At 41.1% G+C, this 18,613-nt stretch overlaps 1 non-coding gene across 1 annotated transcript; it reads right to left on the reverse strand.

Moving 5' to 3' along the window:
- Positions 1–1,318: 1,318 nt before the first annotated feature.
- Positions 1,319–1,451, reverse strand: LOC115872969. Its single transcript, XR_004048158.1, has one exon. It is a non-coding gene; the product is annotated as a small Cajal body-specific RNA 14 (non-coding RNA).
- Positions 1,452–18,613: the final 17,162 nt, after the last annotated feature.

Below are 18,613 nucleotides of genomic sequence, written 5' to 3' on the forward strand. Positions count from 1 at the left end.
TAAGATTAAGCTGTTGGGAGGAAATGCACTTGGAACCTTCATCAGCATGAGGACTGTAGTAATGAGCTCAAGGTTCCAATGAGTGTCAGGTGATTGATGACTTTGAATGTCTCCGTGCTGGCCCCAGATCTCCTGTCTGTATGGAGGAGTTTCCCGCTAGTGAGACAGAATCCTCAGCATGGTGGAAATGATTCAATTGTTCCTGTAAAGGAGCATTCACTTTTCCCAGGCAAATGCTGTTTCTGTCGTGCTCTAGACACATGCATGGACTGTCCCGATGTAAGGAAGGGCACGGTCAACACTGAATTACAGCACACCACGTGTATTGGTTGTGGGAGATGAGTCAGTCTTGATCCAGATAATTTTGAGTAGACATATAGATCAACACACTCATGATATTGACACATTTGTGTGGTGCTCGTAACTTCAAATTGTGTAATAGTTCCAGAAATATTGACATTTTATCTGACTTCAGAGCTTGGCTTTAGAGGACAATTGAAAATAAATATTGAATAACTGACCTTGGACCCGATATTTTAAGTTGAATGTCTTAAGAAAACTTGATTGTATTTTTTAAAAAGTATTAGGAGGTTTAAGAGACATTGGGGCTCTTTGTGTTTATTCGTTTTGATTATTCAGTTAATTCTTTGAAAAGGTTTTGGTATTTAGATTTATTTGTAATGCTTATAGATAGAATAGAGTATTTTAAATTTATAGATGAGTTGATATATATCTAGAGGAATTTAGCATATTGAAAATTTAGCATGTTGAATGTGGTTCAATATTGATCACATGCTACTTTTTAAGATTATGTGCTTTTAAATTTTATTTATTTATTTAGATTAAAGTTGTATTATTAATTAGGAGTTAATACATATATCATATCATTCTATAGTTCTATCACATCAAGCAGTATTGTACAATTGCTACCATGATCAGATTTCAATCATTCTTTTCCTTCCTTTTTTTCTATTTCACTTGTTAGTTTAAAAAAAAATGTGTTTCTGTATATGAACTCAAAGAGAGGCAAATCTGTAGAGACAGTAACTGGAATAACGGTTCCTTGAGACTTTGGTAGGGGAGGCTGGTGAGGCTGGGGGAAATGGGGAGCTCATAATGATGAGTACAAGAATGAAGAAAAGATTCTCAACCTGATTGTGATGATGATTTGATCACTCTTCCTGATGTGATTGAACTATTGAATTGCATGATATATTTAAATGCCAATAAAACTGTTTTAATAAACCCGAATTAGAAAATAGATCATTAAGTTCCATTCACTTTATAAAAAGAAAAATTATATATATTTTTTAATATGTATGAAAGAATGCAGCGCACAGAAAATCTGATCACTATACAGACCCTGCCGGCAGGAACCACATGTTTCGATGTGAGTGACTCTCCATGGTTGCACTGTACAACTGTTGAACAATAATATTTTCAAGGTCAACTTCATCTTTATCAAAATTGAGTATTTTTCAAAACATTGTTACTTCTTTAAATTTAATATGAATTCCAAGACCCAAGCAATTATACATGGTCTTATGAGACTCAACAAGAACAGAATTCTTTTTGACATGTACTACTAAAATAAATGTTTAAAAATAAATAAAGAAGAAAACTAATTTTCATGGAAGGGTTATTTTGACTTTGTAGGCATCATTTGTTCTGCAATAGACCCTAAGCTCTCTGCTTCCGAGGTGAAGGGTGCAGTAGACTCCAGACCTGCCGATTTTGTCCATCAAAACACATGGGGACCTACTCTTTTATTTTCGTTTAAATCTAGAAGCAATCGTTTCAAAAGTTTATCATCTGGGCACCTTCCTACCTCTTTCAGTAAACAGGAGTGATGCCGCGGCTCTAGAATAGAAAGCTAGGCCTGGGTCTCTGAGACAAAATTCTTACAAATCATCTTTAACATCAATTATCGCCTTGGCATCCTGGTGTGCACAGTGGGTCCCCATTCTATGGCACCCTGTCCAGTCATCAAGAGGTCAGTGTAGCTGTAAGCAGGGAAGCAAGCCAGCCAGTGACAAGATGTCTCTGGAGATGCAGACACCAGAAGACAGAAGAACTAGAAATGAGTCCACGTGCCCTTGCACCCCATCTCAGAATTGAGCTCAAAATAACTGTAGGCCCAGAGCAGTGATGTTATCATCCCTTTTAGATCTCCTCCCATCCCCTCATAGGCAGGTTCCTCTCTGGTAGACAATATCAGATCCCATGAACAACAGCTCCTGCCAATCTTCCATTCCTTTGGAATGTTTGGATCAGTGACACTTTAAACCTTATTCAAATAAAAAGAATCCAAGATAGCACAGAGGGCTAAGGTGCTCCTGACCTAAGCCATGGTATTTTCAATGGTCTCCTATGCCTATGAAAGCTGAACAGTGAGTGTGGAAGGCTAAATAATTCAGACATTTATATTAGAGTGTTGGTGAAGTTTATGCACTAAACCATGGACAGTGAAGGAGCGAATACATCTGTTTGAGAGCAGTGTGACCAGAAAACTCCTTCCATAGAGGAGGACTCGATGTACTTTGGTCATGCTATAAGAAGGAACCAGCTGCTGGAGAAGGAAATCATGATTGGTAAAACAGAGGGTTTGCAATAAGACGGGTGCCATAAGATGCATAAATAGACCAGTGATTGGAAGGATGGTGCAGGACCAGGCAGGGTTTTATTCTGTTGAACATAAGGTTGCCATGAGTCAGAGCCAACTAGAGAGCACACAACAACAACAACTTAATAATATACACACACACATGTACATTTTAGAATTGACATAATTAGAAAATAAAATACGATCATTCCTCCAAATATAACGGCGAAAGCCAGAGTGGAAGCTCTTTGACCATGCTTCAGCACATCCTACCACTCAGTGAGGACCACAGCCACATTTACATTTGGCTGGAAGACCAAATGGGGGACTACAAAAAATGGGCACTTATGTCCCTAATATAATGAGGCTTCAGATTCAGGGTAACCTAAAAGGACTCTTTTCCCAATGAACTTTACCTAAATGTCAAAAGCGGTGTGCCAGGACTAGCCACAATATTTCCATTGCCACCCTGGCCTGGCCTAGAGACAAGCACATAACTTATGGAGACTCAGGAGGCAGTGAACTTACAGTGGCTCACTTTTATTTTCATAAGATTTTCCTGCCAAGTCCTAAAACATGGAAACTTATATTAGCATGTTTGGGGCAGCACACAGAGCAACTGTTTGAGAGGATGGTGCCCTCCTTGACTTAACATTTTTAGAAGTGAAAAATGGCCCCAATCTGTAGCCTTCAAAAATACTAGTTTTGTTCTTTTGCAACATTTTCAGGTTGGAAGACCTCAACATTTTACTTCTCTGTTTTTCCTATTTTTTAGATCATTTTGCAGGCACACGCCACCTTTTCTTCTCTCAAGTGTTAGATGCCCTCAAGTTCGTTCCAACTCATAGCAATGCCATCTGTAATCGAACCCAACACTGCCTGGTCGCGCACCACCCGCCGGGTCATTGTGCTGCAGGGACTGTGTCAGTCTGTCTCATTGAGGGTCTTCTGCTTTGTCAGTGTTCCTCTGGGTTACCAAGCGCGGTGTCCTTCTGCAGCCACCGGCTTCGTCCTGATCAAATGTCCATGAGATGAAGTTGCACCATCCTTCCTTCCAAGGGGAATTCTGACTGTACTTTTTCCAAGACGCATTTGTTTATTCTTCTGGCAGGCCATTGTATATTCAGCGTTCTTCAGCACCACCATCATTCCAAAGCATCGGTTCTTCTTTAGTCTTCCCCACTCCTGATCCAGCTTTCGAGGGCATTTGAGGTGATTGAACAGACCCTGGAACGGGTCCGGCACACTTTAGTCTTTTAAGTGACATGTGTGCCTTTTAATACTCTAGAGAGGCCCTTGGTAGCCGATGTGCTCAACGTATACCACTGTTTGAGTCATGGACTGCTGTCGCTATGGATGTTGATTCTAGATACCAATTACCAACCTCAAGTCCCTCACCACCATGATTGTTTCAGAGTAGATTGTAGCTGAAGGACACTGCACAGAAAAATGTCTTCAGAGAGAACGTTAAAACTGTTGAATTGTAGTACCAAAACTCAGAAAAATTATCTTAGACTGAGATAAGAGTCAAGCCTGCTCGTCCATTCGTATGACCCATGTGAGGTGATGGTGATAATGGTTGTTATTACATTGACTGGGGGCATACTTTGTAAGGCAGCCTCTAGGCAATGGAATAACATCTTTGTGAGATAAGAAAATGGCCACACTGACAATCAGCCAGGGCAGGTAGAGAAAAAAGAAACCCAGCGAAGTATGCAGCATGGTCTGGTTGCATCAGGGTAGGTCCATGTGGCTTCTCTAGCTCCCAGGGCTTAGTGCTATGTATCTTGTCAGGAAAGCGTCTCTCAGGGGGTGAGCAGAGAGAGAGAGTCACCAAGGGGAGTGAGTAGTGAGAGAGAGAGAGTCTCTCCCAACTCCAAGGAGGAAATCCAGGTGTTCCCAGAATTCCCAGAATGGCATGCCTACACAGAGGCCCCATTGGCTATGACCCAATTGACAAACTAAACTCCACCCCTTCGTTCTTAATCCTCTCAAGTCCCAAATTGACACCAGATTATGTAACTGTGGAAGTCATGGAAAGTAATAAAATCAAGATTTTAGGGATTGGATCACAGAATTTCAGGAGCTGCTAAGTCCAAAACATGTAGGTCAGGGGATAGGCTGAAGATTCCTGCCATCTTGTGTCCCCAAATCCATATGTCAAGTGACCAGAAGAATGGAGGCATTTGGGCAGGATGTCTGTTTACAATCTAAAAGCAGAAGTCCAATGTGATCCTAGAAGAGTGAGCCTGGCAGGGGAATGCTGCTGTTGACTGGGCTGGAAACTCCTCAGTGTCCCCAGACTCAGAAAATGGCCATGACTTCCACAACAGGGGCCACTGTTGTGGTGCCATCCCTGTTAACCTGGAGAGAAGAGGCTTCGACAACAAAGCAGCCCGAGGTTGTTAAGATCAAGTGGATGACAGAGTGCTCTTGATATAGTAGAAATTATGAAACTCCCTTTGCTTTAACGTGAAATAAGACCATAAATGAAATGAAAATAATTAACAGGAAAAATGTTTATAGACCTTGAGGCCTCTCAAGCTCTGTGGAGCGGTGGGTCATTTCATAGAGCTCTTCTGGCCACAGCCCTTTTGACTCTGGTTGTCCTTTGCTCTGGTGGGTTTGGGTAAGAAGTTTGGGAAGATACTAATTGGATTGTGATTGTCAACAGGTGTGTTAGTCTGGATAGACTATAGAAACAAATCCAAGGAGATTCATATGTGTATAAGAAATATAATTATACGTTAAGAAAACATCCCAGCCCAATACAGATGAAGTCCAGAAGTATATTTGCCATATGTCCAATACTAGCCCATAAATTCCTCTTTAGACTCACACAGCCATGCAATAATGTCTAATGCAGGAGGATCACAGGCCAGTGGGTGGAAAGTCTTGAGGATCCAGTGGTGGTGTAAATATCTCAGCGCTGGTGTGGGTCTCCAGCTCCAGGCTCTGGCTGCATCCATGTAGCTCCATCAGGTTCATGGTCAGTAATGTCTCACAGAGTGTACAAGTTTCCCGAGAGAAAGTTAGTTTATCTAGAGAGTTAGTTTATCTCCTTAGCACCTCCAAATCAGGCCATCAAGTTGTGACCCGATTGACAAGCTAAACTCCACCCCATTCACTCTTAAGTCTCCAATTGACAACAGATTATGTAGCTACCACAACAGTGTTCATTGTGATTGCCACCTAGGGGATCATAAAATAGGCAGCTTGAAAACAGGGAGGGCCATCTTACTGCAAGCAAGAGAGAAGAGCCAAGAGTGAAGTGCGTCCTTTGGACCCTGGGATCCCTGCCATCGAACCTTCTTGATCCAGGAGATAGTTGGGGCACTGGTAGAGTGACAGAGAAGCAAGCACAGAACCCGAGCATGAGACAGAGAGTGGACAACACAGATCACTCACTCATTCACTCACTCACTATGCACTCCCTCCCTCCCTCCCTCACTGCCATTGAGTCAATGCCAACTCATAGTGGCCCTAGAGAGCAGGGTACAACTGCCCCTGTGAGTTTTTGAGACTGGAAATCTTTCTAGGAATGGTAATCCCAGTCTTTCTCTGGCCGAGCTGTTGGTGATTTCCAACGGAAGACCTTGCCGTTAGCAGTGCAACTCAGAACCACCAGGCCTTCTCCAAGCCGGCTCCTCTCCAAGCTCACAGAGCAAATAAACTGTATGCCTTGGGGTGGGAGGCTGCTTGTGGAGGGGGGTCCTCTAGGTACTTAACTCTAGTATCTGAGACTGCTGACCCACACTGCTGAAGTTGGGTGCCCCAGGATGAAGATGTACAGTGGAGTGACATTCCCTGTGAGCACTTACTGGAAGCCCTAGAGGAGCTTTGTAATATTACCCAAGCAGAACAGAGGTCAGGCCAAGAGGTTGGGGGTCAGAGAGAGGCCTGTCTGCAGGCATGACAGAGAAGAAACTGTCCTGACTGGACTAATGTACCCTGAACATTTCTCACCTCAATCGTAACTTGTTGATTTCCCTAATAAGCCTCATAATTATGATCATTATCTGTGAGTTCTGTGTGGCCATTGCAATGAATTATAGGACCAGAGGAGACACAACAACTCTGTACCCAGGTTAGCCTATGTCTAAATCAGCTTGATGGGAAACAACAAAGACAGCAACACACACACACACACACACACACACACGTACATCATACACATATTTACATGTAGTCACCAATTTATGATGGGGCTCCATTCCAATGACTCCATAAATTTACTCTGAAATACACACAGATGTAGTCATGTATGTATATGTGTGTGTGTATATATATATATTTAAGAATACTGCAATGGTTTGGGATACACAATATCTGAAGCTTGAGGAAGGTCAGTGCCAGCCTTCTGTGCATAGTGAAAAGGAGATGAATTCCAAATTCTGAATGGTTTGCAGCTTAGTCAGTAGTCTGGGAGAGTAGTTTGAGGCTTGAGCAGAATATCGAGGCGAGGCAGCCTTGGTGGCCCCCTACGAATTTGGAGAGAAGAAATGTTCAACATGAAAACTTAGTTCAGGAAAAGATATTAAAAGGGAGCAGATCTTCTGGTCTCTGTCATTAACCCAATAGTAACAGCCTGATTATGTCAGCCCTAAACTATTTCCCATAGTCGTTGTCAATAAATTTTTGTTGAGTGAATTAACCTGGTTTTATCATAGCTACATGTCTGGAGGCATTACAGTCCCATTTGATCTGTGCTTCTCTCAATAGCTGTAGATAAAAGCTTCCTGTTAAGAATAGGGAGTTGGCTGGATTGAGGCTCTCAGCGTTCGTCTTGATTGCCCAAGCCTGGAGCCTTCCTGGCCTGAGTAGGCTGGCCTACCTGACTCTGTCGTTCTTTAATGCCTGCTCGGTTACTGTATGCACAATGATGGCTTTAAACTGTGACCACGATGACCTGCTGATGATGCATCCTGAAGGAAAACAGTGGAAGGAAACTAGTATCGCTAGGATTCTGATGTTTCCATGACAATCTTGTATTATCTTGTTCATCTATCCTTCCATTCTGCTCTTGAAGAGAAGTATACTGACATTAAGAATAATGAAACAAATCAAAATGGCATGTTTCCCACATGTAACCAGACTAATTTGAAAACCAGTACTGTTTCTACTCCATCATGTCCGTCTAGTTCTCAGTTCCAAAATCTGGATTGCTCTCTACCTCCACGAGTTTGCTAATTGTCTCCTGGTATGGTCATCACTATGCCTTCCCTGTTTGTTTGAAACAAAACAGTAGCATGAGAGGCAGGACAGCTAGACACCAATCTATGCTAAAGTCCTACGCTTCAATGGAACTATGCTAATTTTTATACCTTTGATGCCACACCACCTTTAAAAACCTTCTATCTTAAATATGTTGTTATTGTTGTTAGGTACCATTCAATTGGTTCCAACTCAAAGCAATCCTATGCACAACAGAAGGAAACACTGCCCAGTCCTGCACCATCCTCGTAGTTGTTTCTGTGCTTGAACCCCTTGTGGAGCCAATGTGTCCATCCACCCATTGGCCCCTTAAGCCAATGTGTCCATCCATCTTGTCGAGGGCCTTCATCTTCTTCGCTGCCCTCCACTTTACCAAACATGATGTCCTTCTCTAGGCACTGGTCTCTCCTGACCACATGCCCATAGTATGTGAAACAAAGTCTCACCAGCCCTGCCTCTAAAGAGCACTGTGAAAATTATAAAATTTGTCATAAGAAACAGAAAGAATAATTCCTGTTCATATAATTGTGCTAGACCAACTAACTAGAAGAGCTAACAGTGAACAAAAATCCAACTGACCTCAAAATGAGTGCATAAGCAAATATGGTGAAGAAAGCTAATGGTGCCTGGCTATTAAAAGATACAGCATTTGGGTCTTAAAGTCTTGAACTTAAACAAGGCAACCATCTAGAAGCAACACAGCCCACATGGAAGAAGCACAGTAGCCTGTGTCATTACTAGCTGTCGACGGTATAAGGTACCAGAAGACCCAAACAAACAAATATATCGATGCAAATGATGGGGGCCATAGTGGAGAACTAAAGCCCATTTGTAGGTAATTGGACATTCCCTCACAGAAGGGTAACTGGGAAAGAACAAGACAGCCAGCACAGCACCTACAGAACACACAGCATTCTAGTTCTTTAATGCTTCCTCCCCCCATCCCCTAATCATGACCCCAATTCTACCTTACAAATCCGGTTAGACCACAACATGTACACTGGCACAGATCAGAGCTCTCTGGACACATGGAATCCAAGACAGATAAACCCCTCAGGAACAGCAATGGGAGTAGCGCTTCCATGAGCATAGGGGAAGGTGGGGGGGGAAAGGGGAGAAACGGGAAACAGACTACAATGACCAGCATATAATTCCTCCCCTCCCCAGGGGGACAAACAACAGTAACATGGGTGAAGGGAGACAGTGGGTGGTGTAAGATATGAAAACAATAATATTTATAATTTACCAGGGGTCCATGTGAGTAGAAGGGTGGGGGAGGGAAGGAAAAAATAGGAGCTAATAACAAGCGTTCAAACAGAAAGAAAATTTTCTAAAACTGTGATGGCAACATAGGTACAAATGTGCTTGATAGAATTGATGTATGCATTGTTATAAGAGCTGTAAGACCCCCCAATAAAATGAGTTAGCAATATAAATAAAAATATGACTGACCTAAAAGTTCTTGATGTCTTTCTCAGTGTTACCTGTTCTCATATTCCTCTCCAATTCCCCCTTTTCTGAAGACCTCTGTATTTTACCCACTATTCATTAGAATAGCATACATCCTCTAGCCATGACTACTGGGAATACTGGGCCCAGCAAAAAAAGAGGTGATACATGCTCAGTATCACTGCCTCAGAGATTCACCATGCCTTAAGTTTGAACTGATCATACTAACTCCTTGAGTGTTACTGCATCAGATTCTAGGGCTCTTGGCACGCTGGTGAGAGGACAGTCATTGTACCATTTATAGCCAAATGGAAGGATCCAGGGTGGCATAGTGGGCTATGAATTGGGTTGATAACCACAACATTGGAGGTTCAAACATACCAATCACTCCTAGGGAGAAAGATGAGGCTTTCTTCTCCCATCAAGATTTGCAGCCTTGGGAATCAACAGGCCCAGGTCGACACTGAGCGGTAGGGTCGCCATGAGTGGGAATGGACTGCAGGGCCCTGAGTTTGCCCTTGGTTAGAGCCAAACTGCACTGTAGAGAATCCTTAGCCAAAGTTTAGTCAATCGATGAAATATGATCATTACCTATGGCATACATGCAAACTTTGTACCACTGATATTATAATGATATCATCTCTATCAGCTGATCAGGATTCCTAAAATTGTAAATCCTACTTGTGAACAATGTTATCATATAGTACATATAATATTTACTATATAGCATTATTAGAGATGGGTCTAACTCATTTTTTAATGACTGGATTTGCTTTTTATTATTTAAAGTTACCATAATATATGCAAATTTTCATTTGTTAGTCTATATATATATATATATATTTCTGTTCTTATATTTCTAAAAGGCAAACTGCTACTACAAGGCTGCCCATGGAGGTATATTGTGTAAATTGATAGACTGAATTAATTACTCACGAGGTTTTACTATTTTAAACTTCTACCAACAACATACTGTTTCTCCTCACCTTGCCCTCATGGGGTATTATCTCTCTTTATGGCCTTGCCAGATAGATAAATAGAAGTATTTTTTCATTGCTGTACTTACATATCCAGAACACTTTATTGTACTTCTGCGGAATTTGCATTTGAGTCATGAGGCTGTTGTATGAACAGAACAAGGGAATATTGCATGGCTTCAAATCAGGAAAGGTGTGTTTCAGGGTTATATCCTCTCCCCATATTTATTTAATGTGTATGCTGAGCAATAATCAGAGAAGTGGGATTATATGAAGAAGATGAAGCATTGGAATTTGAGGAAGGCTTATTAACAACCTCTACATGCAGTTGACACAAGATTGCCCGCTCCAAAGTGAGGAGGACTTGAAGCGTTTGCTGTTGAAAATCGAGGATTGCAGGCTTCAATATGGATCACGACTCACTGTACACAACCTAAATCTTCACAGCTGGACCAATAGGTGACTTTGTGATAAATGAGGAAAAGATTGACGTTGCCAAGGATTTAGCCTTGTTTAGATCCAAAATCAACACTCGTGGAAACAGCAGTCAAGAGATCAAAGAACCCATTGCATTGGGTAAATTTGCTGCATAAAACCTTTTTAGAGTATTGAAAAGCAAGGATGCAGCTTTGAGAAGGAGCCTGCACCTGACCCATGGCAAGTCTTTTTGTTTGCCTCGTAGGCATATGCAAGTGGATATTGAGTAAGGAAGACGGAAGAAGAATCAATGCATTTGAATTGTGGTGCTGGTGAAGAATGTAAAATTACCAGGGACAGTTAAAAGATTAAACAAATGTGTCTGTAAAGAAATATACAGCCAGAATACAAGAATAGTGAGACTTCATCTTAAATACTTTGTATGTGCTGTCAGTGCAGGACCAGGTGACGGATGCTTTATTCTGTTATCTGTAGGGTTGCTATGGGCTGGAAACAATTGGAGCAGTGGTTCTCAACCTTCCTCATGCCGCGACCCTTTCATACAGTTCCTCATGTGGTGGTGACCCCCAACCATAACATGATTTTCGTTGCTACTTCCTAACTGTTACTTAGCTACTGATATGAATTGGGCGAACCCTGTGAAAGGGTTGTTCAACCCCCAAAGGGGTTGTGACCTACTAGTTGAGAACCACTGATGGCAACTCAACACCAAAACATGTTTATATATTTTTACTAATAATTTTATTAAGTTAATATTTAATAGTTAATCATTTGTAATTGCATTGCAGTGTGCTCTTTTACTGTGGATTGCCTACTCATTCCTTACTGTAATTTTATTATTATAATGCCTACCAATTTTTAACTAAATTCTGTATTAGACTTAGGTCCATACCTATAGCCAATGAATATTTTAATTCGCATTAAATGAATAATTCTTCACCAGTTTATAGGCTCAAAAAATGTTAAAAAAAACCCATAGACATCAAATTATTTAGCTTTAAACTGATACATGTGTGTTTGCATTTAAGTGTAGTTAGCTGAAATATTACATTAGATATTTTGTGTTCCAGAAAATTTGAAAATCATTATTTTCACAAATCTTATAAATAGATTGGTTTCATGGTTGATTTCAAGGGCCAACTCAAAGAAATATAAATTTAAGATAAATGGGCCTAATTATTAAAATGATATATTTTGTCTTTTTTTTTAAACGAGATGGATATGTACTTTTTTATTATCCAACTTAATGACATAAACAGACCTAAATGAACACTTACATAAAATAACACCCTTTCCAATTCATAATCCAGAATGCAAATCATGGGTTGTTTTATTTTCTTCAGGTTCATATATGAATTGATTTTCAAAAAAATTAGGTTTTATTCATCATCACATCCTCATATATTTTCCTTGACCAAATCTAAATGCTCTAAAAGTATAAGGTAAAGCTTATTCTCTTCTCCAGCTGAGGAAATTTCAGCATCCTATATACAGGCCCCTCAAACAACTCTAGTATAGAGTTACCGACTTTCAGTACTTAGATGAAAATGTCAATCACCTCTGATCATCAGATTCTTTTCTTCCTTGATTAGCCGCTGATATCAGTAAGAGTTATGCCAAGGACGATGGGATGGGCGGGGCGGGGGAGGATGGGTTCTGTTGGTAGCCTTCTATTTATACTTTATTGATGTAGAGAAATTTGTTAAGGCTCCTTAGTTGCTCAAGACTGAAAATGAGTTCAAGAATTGAAAGTCATAATCCCCCACAGAAAGTTTCAGCAGATGTGTATGTATGTGGCTGTTATTGTTTGTAAAATCAGAATTAGCCCAAGTAAAATAAATTTGCAATGTGGAATGCCCACACTGTCAGATGTTCAGTTAATCAACCTGTAAATTAGATGGGACTGTATCTCCACGAATATTTTCTCAAACACTTTCTATGGGACAAGGGATACTTAGCCTTTTGTGCAGAACACACTGCCTCATGTTATGATGTCGCCGCAAACGGAAAGAGGAAGGAGGAAAAAAACAACGAAAACAAAGACTAACTTATAAAAACTGAAAAAGTGATCTATCTGGAACATTCTTCACATTGTTTTTCTGTCCCTTCTTTTTTCCTAACCCTGCATTTTAAATTAACTAAGAAAAACACAAAGAGGAACCGGAGAGAAAATCGGTGCATTGCGACAGGATGCTTTTATTTTATATATGGGTCTAAATGAGGTTCTAGAAAATGGATACCGTATTCCTTCAATGGATCGGAGGTGGTCAAACACCATTAGGCAACCTTGGAAGGTTCCACAGGGACACCTGGGGCCAGACGTTTCAATCCCACTGGACCAAGTCCACTGTTTGTCTTTCTGCATGGAGAATTAATAAATGTATCAATCTTCAACCAGTGGCCCTGAACTAGGGAACATAAAGAAAATAGAATAAGTGGGGAAAAATTACACATGTGTGCTTTCCTCCCCCATCTCCTCATCTTCTTTTTTTCCTGTGTGTGGAATCTATGTTCCCTTCAGATTGTTGTTGTTTTCCACGTCATTCTTTCCTCTCTCTTTCTCTTTTCTCCCCCTTGTTATTAGTTATGTCTCTGTGCATGCCCGAGGCATGGCATTTTGCTCTGAAATGTTGCCTGGAAATGTGGACAGAGGCTATAATTTAATGGCATTGGCTACCTTTGCATCCCTTCTGCTTAGAAGATCAGTTGGTGGCCTTGAAGTGTCAGGTTTCATTAAATGATTACAGTTTCAAGGAGAAAAAGACTAAATGGAAAGTGAAGGAAACTCCCGTCAGGAAACATACATGGTGCCAACAGCCGTGGAGAACAGGATTCCGAAGCTCATTCTAGCATTTCTGAACCGATAAGCTAATTAATTATTATAGCAGAAACCCTCCTGGAGCACATGGGACCAAGGTTATAAACACACTCCTCTTTTCAGTTGCTCTTTCTTTTCCTTGTCCTTGGCTGCAGAGTGTCACCTGTTGGAAGATTTCAAGTCACGGCAAGGAATCGGAGCTAAAAACTATGATAACTTGCCTTCAAAATAAGGGCCATGGGATTTTTTAAATGTTTTGATTTTTGCCTTATTCCATTTTCATACTTGATTGGAGAACCATTTCAAATGATAGTGACAGGTATTGTCTATTCTCTTTTCTTTTCCAATTAGTTGAACTGAACCACCTTTCTGCTGAAGAATACAATGTGGCTCATTCTTTTTCGTGCAAATGTCTGGAAGGTTGAGACATGTTAGTGAATACACACACACACACACACACAAATTAAAGTTAAAGGAAAGGTGTCAAGTTCTGTGAATTTCCTATTCAGTAGTGGTGATTTACTGATACGGGGTTATGTTGGTATGATGGGTTTAGCTATGAGGACAATCATTTAATAACTGATCACACAGCGAGGTGCTAAGCCATCCAAATGCTGAACCAGGACAATAAGAGTTGAATCTAAAAGCTAAAAATGATTGAGAAGTCCTCCCAACTTCTACATCCATGTGGGAACTGAGCTGAAGACGGGACCTCCTCCTTAAATTAAGCAATTCAAGTATGTCATTTGAATCTCAAACGATAGGTGATTTTCTACCACTCCAAAATGACCCCTTCACTAAATAGCTGGGCATTACACACTTGACATTGTTGTTAGACACCACTGACTCCGTTGCAGCTCACACGACAGCAGCACACCATACATGCACCTCCTCACAATTGCTGGTATGTTTTTGACCAGGGTTGCAGCCCCTCTGCCAGTCCGTCATGTCAGGACCACCTCCATCTTGACATTGACCTATCATGCTACCCACCATGTGCTATTTCATGATGATGTTAACCTTGATGTGTATGGAGGTCAATACATAACTGAAAGGGTATAATAGTTTCTAATTAGTATCCTGCTGAAATAACCATGCACTGAGTAAACAGGAGAGAACCAATTGGGATCATCCAGCGCAATGATTTCAAAGAAGAAATAACATGCAGAGCGGCCCCTCCATTTCGGAAGTCTAGTAGCTCCCCAGCAAGCTAAACGTAGACTTGCTGTGAGACCTGGAATCACACTCCTAGGTATTTACTTGAATGAGCTGAAAATACTTGTAAAAACCACACAGAAATGGTCATAGTTGCTGTATTTGTAATTGGCCTGAATTGGAAGACAGCGAGATGTCTTTCAACAAGTTAATGGCTAAACATACTCTAGTCCTTTTACACAATGGAGCTCTTTCTCAGAGGTCAAAAGAAAGATGTCTTTAGTACTTTCCTAGAATGTTTACTTCGTCGTACGTAAACACCATTCCCATGCATGCTGATTGCCAATACATGTGCGAGACATGTAATGAATGGGTCTGCTTTTCTGACTCACAAACTGAAATTATTTTTGTCCTTTAATACTTTCTTTTTGCCACATGCTCTCGAGCCCAGCGTTTGTTCCGGGGTTCATTCTACAGCAACAGGGCAAGTTAGCGACTCCGTGTATCCGCTAGATGATCGGATCCATGCTGTTTCCCTGAGCCATACGTTTTCTCCAGTTTTCCACGAATGATTAAATGCCCATTTACCTTTGCTCTCTTTCAAGGTTTGATAAGTTGCTATAGGAGATGAGTCTTTCTACTCCTGTGAAGAGTTACAGTCTTCTGAAACCAAAGGGGAAGTTCTACCCTGCCTACCGGGTTGCTATTCGCAGAATCAATGAATGATGTTCACTGCCAAGTTCATGTTTTCACATGATATGTATTCTTGGCTGCATGTATCACCATGAACAGGAAGCTAACAAGGGTAGATAGTTCAGGATATTGAGAGCAGGTTCAGCAGCAGTTTAAGTTTTGAGTGGAAGTTTGGGGGGGGGTGGGGTTCCCGGTGCTCTTTTACCTGATACCAATATAACTGCTGTGCTTCAGAATCTGGATCAGTACATCCTTCACTATTGATCTAAATGGGAAGAGTGGACTTTGGCTTTTTCATTAATCGAATGCTGCATTGCAAACCCGTCATTGGCTTCTGGAAGCAGCATGTGGATGCTGTGGCTGACGGTCTCTGGGAGTCTATCACATTCATCAAAGGGGAGTCTGAGAGATGTTTACTGATGTTTCTCTGTCTCCAGAGACTCCCATGTTTTATTATATATTCAAATGCACCATTACTTATAAAACACGTCCTATTAATCAAGACCTTTCTTGGGTAAAGTTTCTTTTTTGTTGTTTCATTTTACACATCTTGTTTTATACTTATTTTGGAAAATCACTTTATCATGCATGGATAAATAACATTTGTAATAGTTCATTTTGATTGAGCACTTATCTTGTGTCATACCTTACTTGAAGCAGCTATTCTCTGAATTAACTTATTTCATTTTCACAACAACTGACTACCTAAGAGATCAGCAGTGCATCTGATTACACATATAAGGGACAAAGGCTCCTCAGGAACCTATTAATTTGCATAAAGTCAGACCATAAATCTGGATCTGCCTGTTGTTGACAGGTGCCACCTAGTTGGCTCCAACCCAAGGTGACCCTAGGCACAACAGAAGGAAGCATTGCACACTTCTGCACCACCTTTACAATTGTTCCTATGCCATTTAGTCAGTCACTGTGTCAGTCCATCTCATTGAGAGCCTTCCTAATTTTCACTGCCCTTCCACTTTGCCAAACACGGTGCCCTGATAATATGCCCAAAGTATTTAAGATGAAATCTTGCCATCCTGGCTTCTAAGGAGCACTCTGGCCTTACTTCATCCAATACAGATTGGTTTGTCCTTTTAGCAGTCCATGATACTTTCAATATTCTTTTGATGCACCACAATTCAAATGCAATGATTTTTCTATGGTCTTCCTTATTCAATGACCAAAGTCCACATGCGTATAGTGCAATAGTGAATACCATGCCTTGGGTCAATCACAGCTTAGTCCTCAAAGTAACATCTTCGCTCTTCAATACCCGAAAGAGATATTATGCAACAGATTTAAGTTAATGCAATGCATCTTTTGATCTCTTGACTGCTGCTTCCATGAGATCGATTGTGGCTCTGTGAAAGTTTGTGTCCTTTAGAGAAACAAACCCACAGACATTCATATGGATAAGAGAGAGTTTTATCTAAAGGGTAAGGGAGAGTTTTATATAAAGGGTAAGTGCACATCAAGAAAACATCCCAACCCAATGCTGCCCAAGCCCACAAGCCCAAAATTTAACCATATGTCCGACACCAATCCACAAAGTCCTCCTCCATCTCACAAAACACACACTATGATGCTGACTGCAGGAGGAAAGCCAAATCAGTGAGCATGTAAGCATCTCAGCGCTGGCAGAGGTCTCCACACACCTGCTCTAGCACACAGCCTGCATAGGGGTAGGTCCATGTGGCTTCTCCTCAGAGATGTCTTGCAGGACGTGAGCCTTGCCAGCTGAAGCAGGAAACTGGCTCAGGCAGCTGCATCCTGGTCTGACCATCAGAGAGCAAGAGATCCAAGAACTAAAAAGGTGAGGTTCACTGAGCCATTTATCTCTCCGCCCTTCAATTAACCCCACCTGTGTTTATCAGACAGGTTGGCACAATAAACTTTAACTATCGCAGGCCCCAAGTAGGACAAAATCCTATACAACTTCAACCCTTTCTCCACTTATGATGATGTTAACTATTGGTCCAGTTGTGAGGACTTTGGTCTTCCTTACATTAAGTTGCAATCCATACTAAAGGCTACAATCTTTGATCTTCTTCAGCAAGTGCTTCAAGTCCTCCTCACGTGCAGCATGCAAGATTGTGTCATCTGCATACCGCAGGATGTCAATAAGCCTTCTTCCAATTCTGATGCCGTACCCTTCTTCACATAATACAGCTTCTCTGAAAGATTGCGCATATTTGATGAGCGGATACAACCCTGATCCACACCTTTTCCAATTTTAAACCATGCAGTAATCTCTTGTTCTTTTCATAACTGCCTTCTGATCCATATTCAAGTTCTGAATAAGCACAATGAGATGTCCTGGAGTTCCCTTTCTTCTCAAGATTATCCACAGTTTATTGTGGCCCATACCGTTGAATGACTATTATGAAAATAATCAATGCAACACAAGCAAACATCTTTCTGGTATTCTCTGCTTTGAGCCAAGATCCATCTGACATCAGCAATGATATTCCTTGTTCCACATCCTCTTCTGAATTCAGCCTGAACTTCTGACCGTTCCCTGTCAATCTACTGCTGCAACTCTTTTTGGATAACCTTCAGAAAAGTTTACTTATGTGCAATATCAATGATATTATTTTATAGTGTGAGCATTCCCTTGGGTCACCTTTCTTTGGAATGGGTACAAATATGAATCTCTTCAGTCAGTTGGCCAAGGAGCTTTGTTCCAAATTTCCTGGCATAGACAAGTGAATGCTTCCAGTACTTCTTCAGCTTCGATTAACTTTCAGGCCTGCCTACTCAATAGTTTATACATATTGTATGCATGGGGTACAATACTATATTATTTTATATATTGTCTTCATCATTTCTCCTAACATTTCTCTGAGCTATAGATTGTTACTCTCTCTATAAGTAGGGCCATACAGCTAGTAATTGGTTACAGCAATATGTGAAGCTGGGCAAAGTAACTAAAAAACTAAGTGCCGATGAATCACTTCTGACTCACGGTAGCTCTGTAAGACAGAGGAGAACTGGCCCCTTTGAGTGTCCTAGGTTTTCCAAATCTTCACAGGTACAGATGCCTCACATTTCTCCCACAGAGTGGCTGATGGTTGCAAACTCTTGACCTTGCAGTTAGCAAACCAACATGGAACCCACTTTTCAGGGTGTCGCAAAGCCAGGCAAGCATCCTAAATATCTAGGTCCTCAACTAAGCTGATGTGGCAGGATCAACAACAACCACAACCATATCGAGTTCCTCAGACATATTCTCTCCTGAAGCCACGTGAAAGGATAGGCTTCGTTTCG

Source organism: Echinops telfairi, unplaced genomic scaffold, assembly GCF_000313985.2.
Source record: "Echinops telfairi isolate 266 unplaced genomic scaffold, ASM31398v2 ScPeMD7_7458;HRSCAF=8496, whole genome shotgun sequence".
Classification (NCBI taxonomy): Eukaryota; Metazoa; Chordata; class Mammalia; order Afrosoricida; family Tenrecidae; genus Echinops; species Echinops telfairi.